Raw genomic sequence first — 15425 nt, forward strand, 5'->3', positions numbered from 1 at the left:
ATCAAATCTTCTTGTGTAGCCGTCACCAGACGAAATGTAACCCTGTGGTGCAGTACAATATCGGTAACGACCCCAAGGGGTGATAAAGGTAGTAAGATGCTTGTCTTCTTCACAGAGGGGAACACTGTGGTATCCATTCCAGGCATCTGTGACGGTTTTCTTGACATTGTGGGGAACTGAACGTACTTGATGGAATGGAGACTGAGTATGATGGGTTTCTCTAGTTGCGCAGGCATTGAGGGCTTGGAAGTCTACGGTACGACGAGGCTCTCCATATTTCTTGGCGCATACTACCATGCGATGACACCAGGTCACAGGTTCCCCAATTGGCACCTTTTCGAGGACCCCAAGTTGTACATCTCGGTCCAGATCGGCCTTGACTTTCTCTTGCCAGTGAAATGAAACAGGAATTGGAGTGTGGTGAGCTGTAGGTTCTGCGGACTCATCAATCTGGAGAGATAAGGGAGGTCCAGTCATCATCAGCAATGGTTGGTGCTCGCATGTGTTGAAAGTGCTGGACTTGTAGTGATCTAGTAGGAAGTCCTGTAGCTTCTGTCGATTCTCGTCTGTCCCTGCACATGGGAGATCATTAGGCAGTGCCGGTGGAGGTTCACGTTTCGGACAGTTGCAGCCAATTGTTGTTGGTGTTGGGAATTGTTCGGGATGATTGAGGTGATCGGTCGCTGATTTGAGGACGTCAGCTGATGCAACTTGATGATACTTGTCAGCCATGGCTGGGAAGCTGGAGGAGATGATACCCAAGTCAATGCAAGCACCTTTGCTGATGAAGAATTGGCTGGTTTCGTTGGTGACATACACCAGCTGTCGTGTTTCTTGGGTGTTGTTTGAGCTGGACGCAGGGCTGTTGATCCTTAGGATGATGGCACCAAGTACCTTGATGGGATTGCCGTTAGCTGCTCGCATCTCCATTGATACTGGGAGAAGGTCTGCTTTGGTTAGTCCAAGTTTCTGTACGCACTTGAATCCAATTAAACAACTTTGACATCCGGTATCAGCCATTGCAGGGATGGTGATGGTCTTCTCAGGATGGTTTTTGATAGGTTGATATCCAAGTCGACCGTAACTTTCATCATCAACCGAGATATTGAGGTCGAGGTATGGTTGAGAGCTGGATCTACGTTTCTCCCAACTCTCTGAAGACTTGTTGTAGATGTGATGGCTTGTTGGCTTCCTTGGTTGTTGAATAGCGCAGAGCTCATTGTATGCAGATTCTTGGTCGTCGAAGACAGCACCTTGATTCTCTGGCTCAATCTTGTTTTGTTTTGGTTTGTCTTTGCTTCTACAAACGCTTTCATAGTGATGTGGTCGATTGCAGTGACTACATACATGGTTATACGCTGGACATGTAGTCTTTCTTCGTTTGGCAATAGCTTTGGCACCGTGGCCCTTCTTTCCACAGTACGTGCATGGAGTTGAGTCGGTTGATCCGGCTTTTTTATAACCGCTGCGGATTGCGTTGTTTTCGTGTTGTTGGAGTAGCTTGGATGCAGAGCGCTTACCAGTTTCTCTTGCTTCTACAAAGTGTAACACCTCGTCAAGGGTCATTTCCTGGTTCGTTTGGCCAAGCAAGTCGAGTTGAATGTCTGAGTCTTCTAGGCCTCTGCAGATGACGTCTCGGAGGATCTGTTCGGTGTAGTCAACCTTGTGTTCACAGTTTGGACAATCTATGAAGTACTTGCAAACATTGGCTTGTCCTCTTAAACGGGCGCAGAAGGACCGGATTGGTTCATCTCGATCTTGGTGAGAATTATTAAGGGTGACTCTGGTAATCATAGTGTTCTCATCTCTCACTGCCAACGACTTAATAGCAGCTAGTACCTCATCTTCAGTTTTAACAGAAAGAGTTCCTACTGTGGACCTGGTAAGGTCTTTGCGTAGTTCATCGTCGCAGCATTCTAGCAGTTGGAGGACTCTCTCTTTTCCAGTAACTTTGGTTGCTGCAACATATTCAGCCCATCTGGTTGTGAAATATTGCCATTATTCGCTGGTACCGGCGGATGATATTGATGGCCTCTTAACTCGTTCCACTTTAGCAGCACCTTGTTGATTTGGTGAGCTGGTATGGACAGCATTGGCATGTGCTGTGATGAGAGCGGCGACAATTGTGGCATCCAGGTCAGGTGTGACGTAGTCACACGACTCGATTGGGCATTCGACAGCAGGCATCTTGTTGAAAAACCAGGCGATCAGTTCAATAAAGATCAAACATAGATAGGCATGTTTACCATTTACTTAGTATATTTAGATATTTATAATGTTTGATCTAAAATACAAGAAAGGAAATATATATAATCGTTATACCTACTAAATACTCTCTATATATCGAAGCACAAAGCCACTAATCTTGCCAAAAGTTGTTACTTTTGTGGCTTAAAGTCCAAAAAGATAGATGAGTTACAAGCAAAAGTCGAAGCCCTTCAAGCAGACAATGATAGACTGCAAAATGTTATTCATCAGGGCAACTACCGGGTGGTCTAAAAAAAACATGTCCAAATTTCTTTTTACCATTCGTATTACCGAAGATCTCTTTATTCCCGTGTGTTTCTCTATCTCCCGAGGTGACAAATGCGTACCCTGTTTTTCTTCCTGTGAACATATCAACTCGTTAACCAAAGCTTCGTTATCTGGTGTTGTCACGGTTCTTGGTCTGCCTGATCCAGGTCTTCTGTCCATAGATCCAAACACTTTGAAACGATTGATTAAATTCTGTACAGACGTTTTATGCCATTTCTTTGTAGGATGTTCCTTACAGATACGATAAGCGCTCCATTGTTTCTCAAGATAGTCATTTTTTATGACAGCCTTTTCGTCGTCAGAGAAAACCATTTCAGCATTAACAAAAAGAGGTACTGATTGCGTAGAGGTCGATGGAGCAACTGTGAAACGGTAAACTGCAATGGAATGCCATCTTCTTAAAAAGAAGACTTTGTAATGCTATTCCTAAAAATGGATTGGGAGGAAACCCCTTGGGAAACCCGTTCAATCGAAATTCAGGTTTGCTTGCCAAAGTCATGTGAACAACTTTTGACGCCAATTCTCATACAATATCAAAACCAAGATGATATTTCTAAAACTCATAAAAATAAGAAGAATCGTGCTAGCAAAAAACATTTCGAACTTAGATAAAAAATATGTTAAATAAAAAACCAAAAAAATTTGCAGCTTTTTCCATGCTTACTTTTCGAGATATTTAGGTTCGAATTTTCGACATGTTATTTCTGGACCACCCGGTATGTCGGTGAGTTTCTAGTTTTGTTTGTTTTCTTGAATTTGATGATTGTTATATTTGGCATTATATTTGGCTATTCTAATTATAGGCCTCCAATACAACTGTCAATCACTTTATTGGGCTATCCATAAAAGACTTATACAAAAAAATATAAATGTTGAATGCTACTGTAGACCTGCCTTTTCAACAATGACCACATAGAAAAAATATCCCCTTCCAATGCTTGTTTCTCCCTTTTATTGTACTTTCCTCGCTTGAAGTGTGAACATCTTCTATGGATGGTTCCCCTTGATTTTTTTTTTCAATTAGATCTTGATGTTCCGACGCCTGGTATTCTACCAAAGATTATTGCACAGAAATACAGAGTAAGTTGATCAACAAGTTTTTAAGCATTTCTTTGGTTAAAAACTCAACTTCTAAATTTAAAACTTTTTAAATAAGGGGGAGTTTCTGTCATGAGCCATTCTTCCATCCAATCCATCAAGGGGTTTTTTGGTGAAAGTTTGAGTTTCATTTTGACAAAGAAAAAAACAGCCAAAACGTTATGTAAAGTATTATGTTTATATTTAGATGGAAGAGCTTGTCAATGGATCTAATGTGTATATCACGCAAGAGCATTTAAGAATCCTCGAAACAAAGCGAACTGGTACTTCTGCTGTTAGCTTCTGGCTTGATACCTTTTATCTAAAAGAAGATCAGTTGCAAATGAATGTCAGTGGTGCTGATGCGAAAAAGCCTATCAACAGTTCCATTCTGTCTGCTATGTTGAGTAAGTATAAATTTATTTATTCTCGACTTAAATACTTTAGATGTAAAAACTTCCGCGAGCAGAAACTTTTGCAAGGTCGAAAAATTGCAAGATTTATGACATTTTACTCAAACACGACCTCATGAAAATACGTTCTGCAAAAATTTAATTATTTCAGAAAAAAATTGCCTCGTGAAAATTATATCCCCTTTTTTAAGGTAAGCTAAAAGGTTATATTATTATTACAATGTCAAAGTTTTTACAGATTTTAATTTTTTTTTAAAGAGTATATCGCAAGCATAATTTTTTGCCGATCGCTTAGTAAAGAATTTTCAAAGACATTCAACTTTGCGAAAAAAGCTAAAATTCGCAAAAATCGTGATCGTTTGAACGCCTTAAGTATACAACATTAAAAAAAAGCCTGAGATTTATAAGATGAAGTTTAGCTTATTTCTTGTATGTGTGTAAAGGTTTGAATAGTTTGTGTTAAAGACACTTTAGCTAACATAGATGATTATCCTGTTTATTTTAGCTTACACATTAGCGAAGTATGATATCACTAATGCTAAACTAAGACAACGTCTAAGAAATAAACTTGAGTCCTTAAAGTCGAAACATCGTGATGCCAAAGATCCAGGGCGCAGCAAGTCATCAAAGAATAAAAAGAAAAAGTAGAAATTAGTTGTGAAGAACCAAGTCCTTGTGAGTTGTGGAAGTAGTGCAACCAGATGTATTTATATTCAGTACACATTTTATAATTGTCATGTTGATAGCGCTGTGAACCCTCCTTCAGATTAGAGTTCCTTATCGTCAGAATTCTAAAGGTATTTACATACAAATTTGAAAGATTTGGTTGAAGTTGAAAATTCATGTTTTACAGTTTTCAATTTTTTAAGAGCTTTTTGCATGATGTAATGTAGCTTATTGTGTTCATAGAGATTCAGTCCAGATTCATCAAAGCAGGTTGTAACTCTGTTTTCTGTTTCTTTCTTGCCAAATTCACAGGCCTTTTTCCTTTTTATATTGTAGGTATTTAGGTATTTGTGTCTCTAAATTAGTTATCTATTTTTGTGATGTAGATTATTATGTGTTTCATTATTTTTATCAAAGAAATTCGATATTTATTCACCCAGGGGGGGGGGGGGCACGCAGTTACTACAAGACATGATGTTTTCAGAAAAGATTTCCAGGTACCACCCCTGTTTTTGAGTTATATCATCAAAAACATGCTCGAAATTACCCTAAATTGCGATTATTTTTCAACCTAAAGCCATTTTTGTGTTAGATTTTCTTTTAATTTACTTGGTTAACAGCTGTTGAGAACATTTTAATGATAATTAGGGAAAGCATAATTTCAAAGTTGGGTCTGAGAAAAACTTCAAATTTTTTTTCGTCCATTTATAACAAAATTATTTTTTTTAACAAAGAATTTTTTCACAAAAACATTCATTTTTGGTGAAAATTTTTGAAAGTTCTTCAAAAAAAATTAAAATATAAGCACTTACTACACCAAAAGTGCTAGCGTTAGTGTTTGGCACCACCCCCAAACAGCAGTTACTACACTGTGTAGTAACTGTTTTCATAACTTCTGAATACAGTACCACCACGGTAGTAAGTGTCATACTGTCTTGTAGTAACTGCGTGCCCCCCCCCCCTGATTCACCTTGTTTGTTTCTTTTCCTGACGGAAATTAAACAGCCTTTTAGGTATATAAGGTTTTAATCTTCAAATTATTTATCTATTTTTGTGATGTAGAATTTAAGGTTTTAAAAATCTTCAAATTATTTATCTATTTTTTGTGATGTAGATTATTATGTGTTCCATTATTTTATCAAAGAAATTCAATTATTATGCTCACCATGTCTGTTGGTTTCTTCCTTACAGAATTATGGATGGGTGGTGGGTGGTGTCGGTATTTGATCTTTTCATGATACCACTCTAGTGCCATTTTGTTATTATTTTTTCCCAGTTTTAACTGTTTTTTTTTTATCTTAACCTATTCTGACATTTTGGAAATTTTTCAATTTTTGATTTGGCGGCCACATAATTTTCAAAATAAGTCCTTTGTATAGAAAAAAGTCATAAAAATTTTAAATACCTTTTAAATGTATTGCTCAAGAAGAAAGTGTCAACTGTCAACAAAATAATAATTTTATCTTTTTCTTTTCAGCAACTTAAGTATAAAAATCAAATTACAAAATAAAATGATTGGTGATGTTTTATGTTGGTATTATGTGTAATGTTCTTTTGGCTTGTTGGATTGCTTATAGTGACATGTTCTTTGTATAGGTTGTAAGTATATATATTTCAAGTCAAAATTTTATTAGTCCTTTCCTTTCAGTTTGATCAGCAGAGAAAATTCTAATGCTTAAACTTGTCCAGATATGGAACTCAGTGATACATACAAATCAAAGTTATTTCTAGAAATATGAACTTTGTCCCTTTGTTTAAATTTTTTACCACAATCACAATTACTATCAAGACAGGAATTTTTAAATATGGGATTTGTTCCGTGAAATGTGAAATGTTCTAGATATCACTTTGGAAAATGTAAGAATTTTGGTTAAAATCAGGTGCCAACTGTAAAAATTAGATCCATGAAATGCATTAGTTTGACCTGAAAATAAGTTTGTAAAGGCAAACGTGACGAGGCTTTATAATAAGCAGAGGTGAGTACTCTTTTGTGCTAACCTGATAAGAGCTGGCCATACTTTTGCTAGTTTGTTGTCTTGTCGATGCACTTAAGAAAATGAGGTTGCATATTCTTCAGATCGTTTGTTTTCACTCATCCCTTTAGAGCTTCAGCATGGTAGGTGGAAAACAGTCACTATCTGAGCTCAGGTTATTTTGTGCTTGATTGCGGGGCTGGTGGAATAAGCAGGGGATTGGAACACCAAATAGAAATCATGAAAAAATGCTATACCAGGTGATTTATATGACCTACCGTAGGAAAAATTTGAGCAGTTTGGCGTTTTTGTAAGAAAAAAATCATAAAATTAAGCCCTTCCAGTCCCAGAGCTTTCACTTCTTTCCTAAAACTAAAATTTGCATTCTAACTTTCAAATGTACTTTTCATGGACCTTACGTAGTAAGTATACTTTCATTGTACTATCATAGTACTTAAAATATACTACTAAGCAGAATATGTATACTTTTCATAGACCTGAACAGCCATTAAAATGTACTCCTTTTGTACTTCAAACATACTTCTTATAGACCTAAACAACCTTTAAAATGTACTTCTATTGTACTGTATAAGTATATTAAAAGTACACTTCATTTTTTGCCAAAATTTTTAAAAAGTATACTTTAAGTATTTGATAAAGGTGCAAAATTACATACAATGGAAGTACACATTGAAAGTATATTTTAAGTTCACTGAAAGTACAGTCAAAGTATACTTCAAATAAACTTTATGTCTACTTTTTTGATACCCTAAAAGTATACTTTAGGTCTGTTTGAAATGTACTTAATATGTACCTCATATTGGTAAGGGAAGATTCATCTTACCTAAAAAATATCAAAAAATGAAGCTTTAAGTCGAAGACTGAAAAGTTTGGCTGATATTTGCAAAGTTTAAATGCATTTATCTCAAAACAATGAAAATGGAGTTACAGCTTTTTTCTTTTCATGCGACGACATGTAGACTCGTTGGGTTGGAAAATACCAGAAGAGTTATCGCAAAAATTGCAGGAGTTTCGCAATTACTTTCCCTTCATGCCCTTGGAAATGATAGGGATAGAAAGTGCTCACTCTACAAAGACACACGACGGTCCAAAAACAAGTAAATGTTCCGGCGATTGCTATGATAATACGCCTTATCAAGGCATCAAGGGCAATATATTTGGGGAAGTGTCTTTTTTGACAGCAGTGGTGTTTTCTAAAAACTTGGAACTTATTTATGATCAAAAGGCTTTCCCAGTCGAAAACAAATGGCTCTCAAGCATATTTAATCATGTTGAGTATGCGAGATATGTTCTTATGAAGTGGTATTGGGAGGTGGATCGACGAAGCTGACATCATTTATGGTGTATGTTTACAGGTATTATTTCAGGCTAATGAGTCTTTTTCGAAGTTTTCATTTTCATGGTAAAAAGACTTTTCTGACAGTTTCCAACAATAAGTCTCTTTGTAAAATACCTACTTCATTTTCCTTGGGAAATACAGTGAAAAGTTTGAAATTGCAACATTCAACCAGCCCGACAAGCTGTTGAACTCCAGAAACGAACTGATTTCGAAATGCCGCCACGTGAACAAGTTCACGCTAAAACAACACGATTCGAAAGACTGACGTCAATTGTTGTCAAAAGAAGCCAGTACATTGTTCTTCGTAAACATTCAAAACGAACTTTAGTTTTTTTTAAATTTTATTTTCAACTGATGATCGTCTCAACGGCGTGAAACTATTAGTTTTGAAATAAAACTCATTAACTTCATTCGACAATAGTATAACTTTAATTTATAAATTTATAGAAACTTTTCAGGAAGCGCGCTTTGGTGATGCAAAAAACGCCTTGAAATATGTTGTCGAACATACTTTCAACAAAACAAAGCAGTCCTTCCTTGCAACTTTGGCTGCCCTCGCTTACTCGCTCAACATTACACGCTTGAACACGCCCATGGATCATACAGTGACGCCTCTTATCATAGAATCAACAGAATCAGGAAAGACGACGGCAGTCTTTTTGGCGGTCGCTATCGCTGAAATAAAAACCAGCATAATACGTAAGTACCTTTAAATGTTCATTCACAATTAATATTACTAATGGGCCACAAATTTTGAGTGTTGAAAAGAATGCTGAAAGAAAGCATGCATTCTGCATCCCTTTGGATGTGATTTTGGCTTCAAGATAAGGTGGTGTAAATGGGGCCATTTAATAAGTTTAATTCGATCTAAATTGATCGTGTAGATCAAACTTAGGCGCTCGAGTTCTTGGTTCAATATATAAAGAGTGGGGGTTTTACAACCTGGATTTTCTGGGCTTTCCTTTTAAAGTTATTAAATTTGTTCTCCCTTTCATCGATAAATTTGATATTTGATCTATCCCAGTCATGATACAGATGCTTTTGCAGTTTACTTTGTGGAAAATCAGATAGATTCTTTTAGTTTGTTGACTGCTAACGTATATCAAGTTTTGTTCAACAATGATCTAATTGCTAAGGAGATTTCCGCAGAAAATTGCAATGTAATCTCCAGACCTACAAAATGAAACTCCTCCCGAAAGTATACTTTTATATCTAAGCAATCAGATAAGGCAATTGGGTATTTCTAAATAAAATTGGTCCTGGGTACAATGATTCACTTTACATTTTAGCTTTAATGGCTTGCGTAGTGGTCATTTTACCTTTTCTTTTATTATATGATAAAGATTTTATGTCAAAAAATGCCTTATTTATTGAACACTGTTACTGTAGCTGGTTTAACACTCAAATTCTTGATCCCACGCTTAAATGTTTGACGGGGAGAGTTATCCGTCCCTATGGTGGGAAGACGTCAAAAACAAGAAAGGGTTCTTTGAAGAGGGTACTACGATGGTTTATGATAAGGTGAGTGTCTCCAATCCAGAACAATATTTTAAAAAGCCTATTAATAAAAGAGTCAACCGTCTAGGTGGTTTAGCTCTTAGAGTAAGTAACTCATCATTCAAATGTACAATTGGGATTCAAAGAGTTACAAACGTTATTTATTTATAGAGCACAGAGAAGAGGAGTAAATGCGGTGTGAAAGCGCGTACCGTTCCAATTTGTGTAACAAATGGCTTTTTCTTGAAAGATTTCGAGGGAGAGAGACTCCAAAGGTAAATGTTACTTTAAGAATAGTCACTACCATTGCTATGTAAGGTGTATTTTATAAAAATTGTGACACTTTTCTCACGTGATTTGAACTCAATAAACGTGAAAGCTAAAAGATGAAAACAAGGGAATCCCATGCTTGTTCTCCAATTTATTTAAAACTTTGGAGTAAAATCCAGTACCCTTAGCTACTGGACCGTTCAGGCACAATAGTCTTACATTAATGATTTATTATTTTAGACTTAAGGAGGGGATATTGATTATCCCATTCCATGCGAACCAACAGTTCAAGGACTTGCATGATTCATGGAAGCTCCGTGATGACTTGGTGTCATTTCTCAAGTTGGCAGAAGATTTATTGCCGATCCTATTGCGCATAAATTTCGGAGTGATTTAACCCATAGAAATCGAGCAGCTGAAGTAATCAGAGGGCTTCCTAAAATAAAGCGATCTCGGGACATCCATAATTATGGCCTGTTGTTAGCATGCATGAAAAGAACCAAAGACTATCTTCAAGATGTATTAGACAATATCCCTTCCAATGCTTCGTTGGCAAAAGGTTTATGGACATTGAACGAAACTGTGAGAATCATGTTTGTGCTGAACTTTTATTTATAATGCATTCCACTTACAACTTACAAGAAATAGAAATGTTGTATGGATTACTGTTTGAAGACACTAAGATTTGCGAAGATCTTTCGTTAAGAACAAAGTCTTTGAAGCAAATCAAAAGCACACTTAAAACACTGGGATATTTCAAAGACTAGTACCTCAACAGAATTTTGATTTTAGAGCTTTAAGACTGTACACAGTGCGAAAAGTTGGCTTTGAATAAATCTATTGATAAAACTTTTGATACTTGTGCCCAGAGGTAATACACTAAAAGTATCTCTAAATTACAGTACATGGCCCCCAGTATGTCTAAGCTGTCTTTATTCTATAGATTTATGGTTCGATATTCATAATCAGTCAAATTTCAGGAATTATTATCCTTTCTTTGAAGGGTTGATTTCGTTTTTCTTGAGGCTTACCTGTTGTTGTGCGTAGTTATGTATTTAGTGAACGGTTTTACGATTATATTTTTGCGAATTTCAGTCAATACTCTTAGGTTCCAAAGGCCCCCGCTTGTTAATTTTTCGAAGAATTTCCAACCCCTCGACCCTTGATAGGACCCCCCATTTATCAATTTTTAAAAATGTTTTCAGCTGTCAACTCGGGTGAGTTAAGGCGTGTCTAGATCTTAAAAAATCACAATTCTCGAATCCGCGGCCAATAGCACCCATATTCAGGAATTGAATTATGTATTTTTAAATGACCGATACCTTGAGGTTTCAGGACCTGGTTGTTACGTAAATAAATATTAACGTAAAGTTTAAATATTAAAGAAAGTCTGAATTATGACGTCATAAATTGTTAATAAGCTCTAACTCTATAAGTACATGTCGAATTTTTCTCAAATTTGGAATCAAGATGCATCTTAATGGCGGTGCTTCTAATCCGCGGATACATCCATAATCGCCCCTAACCACCCATAATCACCCATAACCTCCTATAATCAGCAATCGGCTACCTCATTGGCTGTTTTTTCGTATGTAAAGGAATGCACTTGCTTGTAAAATCAAATTTAATACACCTTTCCCGGGGTGTTGTTTGGGATTTTACGATTGAGTATAATGCATTTTTTTGCTGACGTCATCATTTTTTTCAAAAAATCTTTTTTCAAAAAGTTACATTTCAGATAGATGCGTCTTTGATTCAAATTTGGGAAAGATTGAACATGTGTTTTTAATATTATAGCGATTATACGATTCATGACGTCACAAATTTCGATCAAATTATGTCCCAGTGTAGCAATAGAACAGTCAGCTTTGCTTTTGCAGTTTACTTTGTGGAAAATCGGATACATTCTTTTAGTTTGTTGACTGCTAACGTATATCAAGTTTTGTTCAACAATGATCTAATTGTTAAGGAGATTTCCGCAGAAAATTGCAATGTAATCTACAGACCTACAAAATCAAACTCCTCCCGAAAGTATACTTTTATATCTAAGCAATCAGATATCTCTAAATAAAATTGGTCCTGGGTACGATGATTCACTTTTCATTTTAGCTTAATAATGGCTTGCGCAGTGGTCATTTTTACCTTTTCTTTTATTATATGATAAAGATTTTATGTCAAAAAATGCCTTATTTATTGAACAATGTTACTGTAGCTGGTTTAACACTCAAATTCTAGATCCCACGCTTACAGCTTTGACGGGGAGAGTTATCCGTCTTAGATACACCCCTTGTTCTCCAATTTATTTAAAAGTTGTTACGTAAATAAATATTAACCTAAAGTTTAAATATTAAAGAAAGTCTGAATTATGACGTCATAAATTGTTAATTAGCTCTAACTCTATAAGTACATGTCGAGTTTTTCTCAAATTTGGACCCAAGATGCATCTTAATGGCGGTGTTTCTAATCCGCAGATACATCCATAATCACCCCTAACCACCCATAATCACCCATAACCTCCTATAATCAGCAATCGGCTACCTCATTGGCTGTTTCTTCGTATGTAAAGGAATGCACTTGGTTGTAAAATCATTCTAATTCACCTTTCCCATGTCCCAGTGTAGCAATAGAACAGTCAGCTTTGCTTTTGCAGTTTACTTTGTGGAAAATCGGATACATTCTTTTAGTTTGTTGACTGCTAACGTATATCAAGTTTTGTTCAACAATGATCTAATTGTTAAGGAGATTTCCGCAGAAAATTGAAATGTAATCTTCAGACCTACAAAATCAAACTCCTCCCGAAAGTATACTTTTATATCTAAGCAATCAGATATCTCTAAATAAAATTGGTCCTGGGTACGATGATTCACTTTTCATTTTAGCTTTAATGTCTTGCGCAGTGGTCATTTTACCTTTTCTTTTATTATATGATAAAGATTTTATGTCAAAAAATGCCTTATTTATTGAACAATGTTACTGTAGCTGGTTTAACACTCAAATTCTAGATCCCATGCTTACAGCTTTGACGGGGAGAGTTATCCGTCTTAGATGCACCCCTATGGTGGGAAGACGTTAAAAACAAGAAAGGGTTCTTTGAAGAGGTAACTACGATGGTTTATGATAAGGTGAGTGTCTCCAATACTGAACAATATTTTAAAAAAGCCTATTAATAAAAGAGTCAACCGTCTAGGTGGTTTAGCTCTTGAAGTAAGTAACTCATCATTCAAATGTACAACTGGGATTCAAAGAGTTACAAACATTATTTATTTATAGAGCCAGAGAAGAGAAGTAAATGCAGTGTGAAAGCGCGTACCGTTCCAATTTGTGTAACAAATGGCTTTTTCTTGAAATATTTCGAGGGAGAGAAACTCCAAAGGTAAATGTTAGTTTAAGAATACTCACTACCATTGCTATGTAAGGTGTTTTTTATAAAAATTGTGACACTTTTCTCACGTGATTTGAACTCAATAAACGTGAAAGCTGAAAGATCAAAACAAGGGCATCCCATGCTTGTTCTCCAATTTATTTAAAACTTTGGAGTAAAATCCAGTACCCTTAGCTACTGGACCGTTCAGGCACAATAGTCTTACATTAATGATATTATTTTAACTTAAGGAGGGGATATTGATTATCCCATTCCATGCGAACCAACAGTTCAAGGACTTGCAAGATTCATGGAAGCTCCGTGATGACTTGGTGTCATTCTCAAGTTGGCAGAATATTTACTGCCGATCCTATTGCGCATAAATTTCGGAGTGATTTAACCCATAGAAATCGAGCAGCTGAAGTAATGGGGGGCTTCCTAAAATAAAGCGATCTCGGGACATTCATATTAATGGCCTGTTGTTAGCATGCATGAAAAGAACCAAAGACTATCTTCAAATGTATTAGACGATATCCCTCCAATGCTTCGTTGGCAAAAGGTTTATGGACATTGAACGAAACTGTGACAATCATGCTTGTGCTGAACTTTTTTTATAATGCATTCCACTTACAACTTAAAGAAATAGAAATGTTGTATGGATTACTATTTGAAGACACTAAGATTTGCGAAGATCTTTCGTTAAGAACAAAGTCTTTGAAGCAAATCAAGGCACATAAAAACACTGGGATGTTTCAAAGACTAGTACCCTCAAAGAGAATTTTGATTTTAGAGCTTTAAGACTGTACACCAGTGCGAAAAGTTGGTTTTGAATAAATCTATTGATAAAACTTTTGATACTTGTGCCCAGACGTAATACACTAAAAGTATCTCTAAATTACAGTACATGGCTCCCAGTATGTCTAAGCTGTCTTTATTCCATATATTTAGGGTTCGAGATTCAAATCAGTCATATTTCAGGAATTATTATCCTTTTTTCAAAGGGATGATTTCGTTTTTCTTGAGGCTTACCTGTTGTTGTGCGTAGTTTATGTATTAGTGAACGGTTTTTACGATTATATTTTTGCGAATTTCAGTCAATACTCTTAGGTTCCAAAGGCCCCCGCTTGTTAATTTTTCGAAGATTTTCCAACCCCTCGACCCTTGATAACCCCCCATTTATCAATTTTAAGAATGTTTTCAGCTGTCAACTCGGGTGAATTAAGGCGTGTCTTAGATCTTAAAAAATCACAATTCTCGAATCCGCGGCCAATAGCAACCATATTCAGGAATTGAATTATGTATTTTAAATGACCGATACCTTGAGGTTTCAGGACCTGGTTGTTACGTAAATAAATATTAACCAACCTAAGTTTAAATATTAAAGAAAGTCGGATTATGACGTCATAATTGTTAATTAGCTCTAACTCTATAAGTACATGTCGAATTTTTCTCAAATTTGGACCCAAGATGCATCTTAATGGCGGTGTTTCTAATCCGCAGATAATCCATAATCGCCCCTAACCACCCATAATCACCCATAACCTCCTATAATCAGCAATCGGCTACTCATTGGCTGTTTCTTCTATGTAAAAGGAATGCACTTGATTGTAAAATCATTCTAATACACCTTTCCCGGGGTGTTGTTTGGGATTTACGATTGAGTGTTTCCCTTAATGCATTTTTTGCTGACGTCATCAATTTTTTTCCAAAACTTTTTTAAAAAGTTACATTTCAGATAGATGCGTCTTTGATTCAAATTTTGGGAAAGATTGAACATGGTTTTTAATATTAGAGCGATTATAACGATTCATGAGTCACAAATTTCGATCAAATTATGTCCCAGTGTAGCAATAGAACAGTCAGCTTTGCTTTTGCAGTTTACTTTGTGGAAAATCGGATACATTCTTTAGTTTGTTGACTGCTAACGTATATCAAGTTTTGTTCAACAATGATCTAATTGTTAAGGAGATTTCCGCAGAAAATTGCAATGTAATCTTCAGACCTACAAAATCAAACTCCTCCCGAAAGTATACTTTTATATCTAAGCAATCAGATATCTCTAAATAAAATTGGTCCTGGGTACGATGATTCACTTTTCATTTTAGCTTTAATGGCTTGCGCAGTGGTCATTTTACCTTTTTCTTTTATTATATGATAAAGATTTTATGTCAAAAAATGCCTTATTTATTAAACAATGTTACTGTAGCTGGTTTAACACTCAAATTCTAGATCCCACGCTTACAGCTTTGACGGGGAGAGTTATCCGTCTTAGA

This window comes from Clytia hemisphaerica, unplaced genomic scaffold (genome assembly GCF_902728285.1).
Source record: "Clytia hemisphaerica strain Z4C2 unplaced genomic scaffold, Clytia hemisphaerica genome assembly, whole genome shotgun sequence".
Taxonomy (NCBI): Eukaryota; Metazoa; Cnidaria; class Hydrozoa; order Leptothecata; family Clytiidae; genus Clytia; species Clytia hemisphaerica.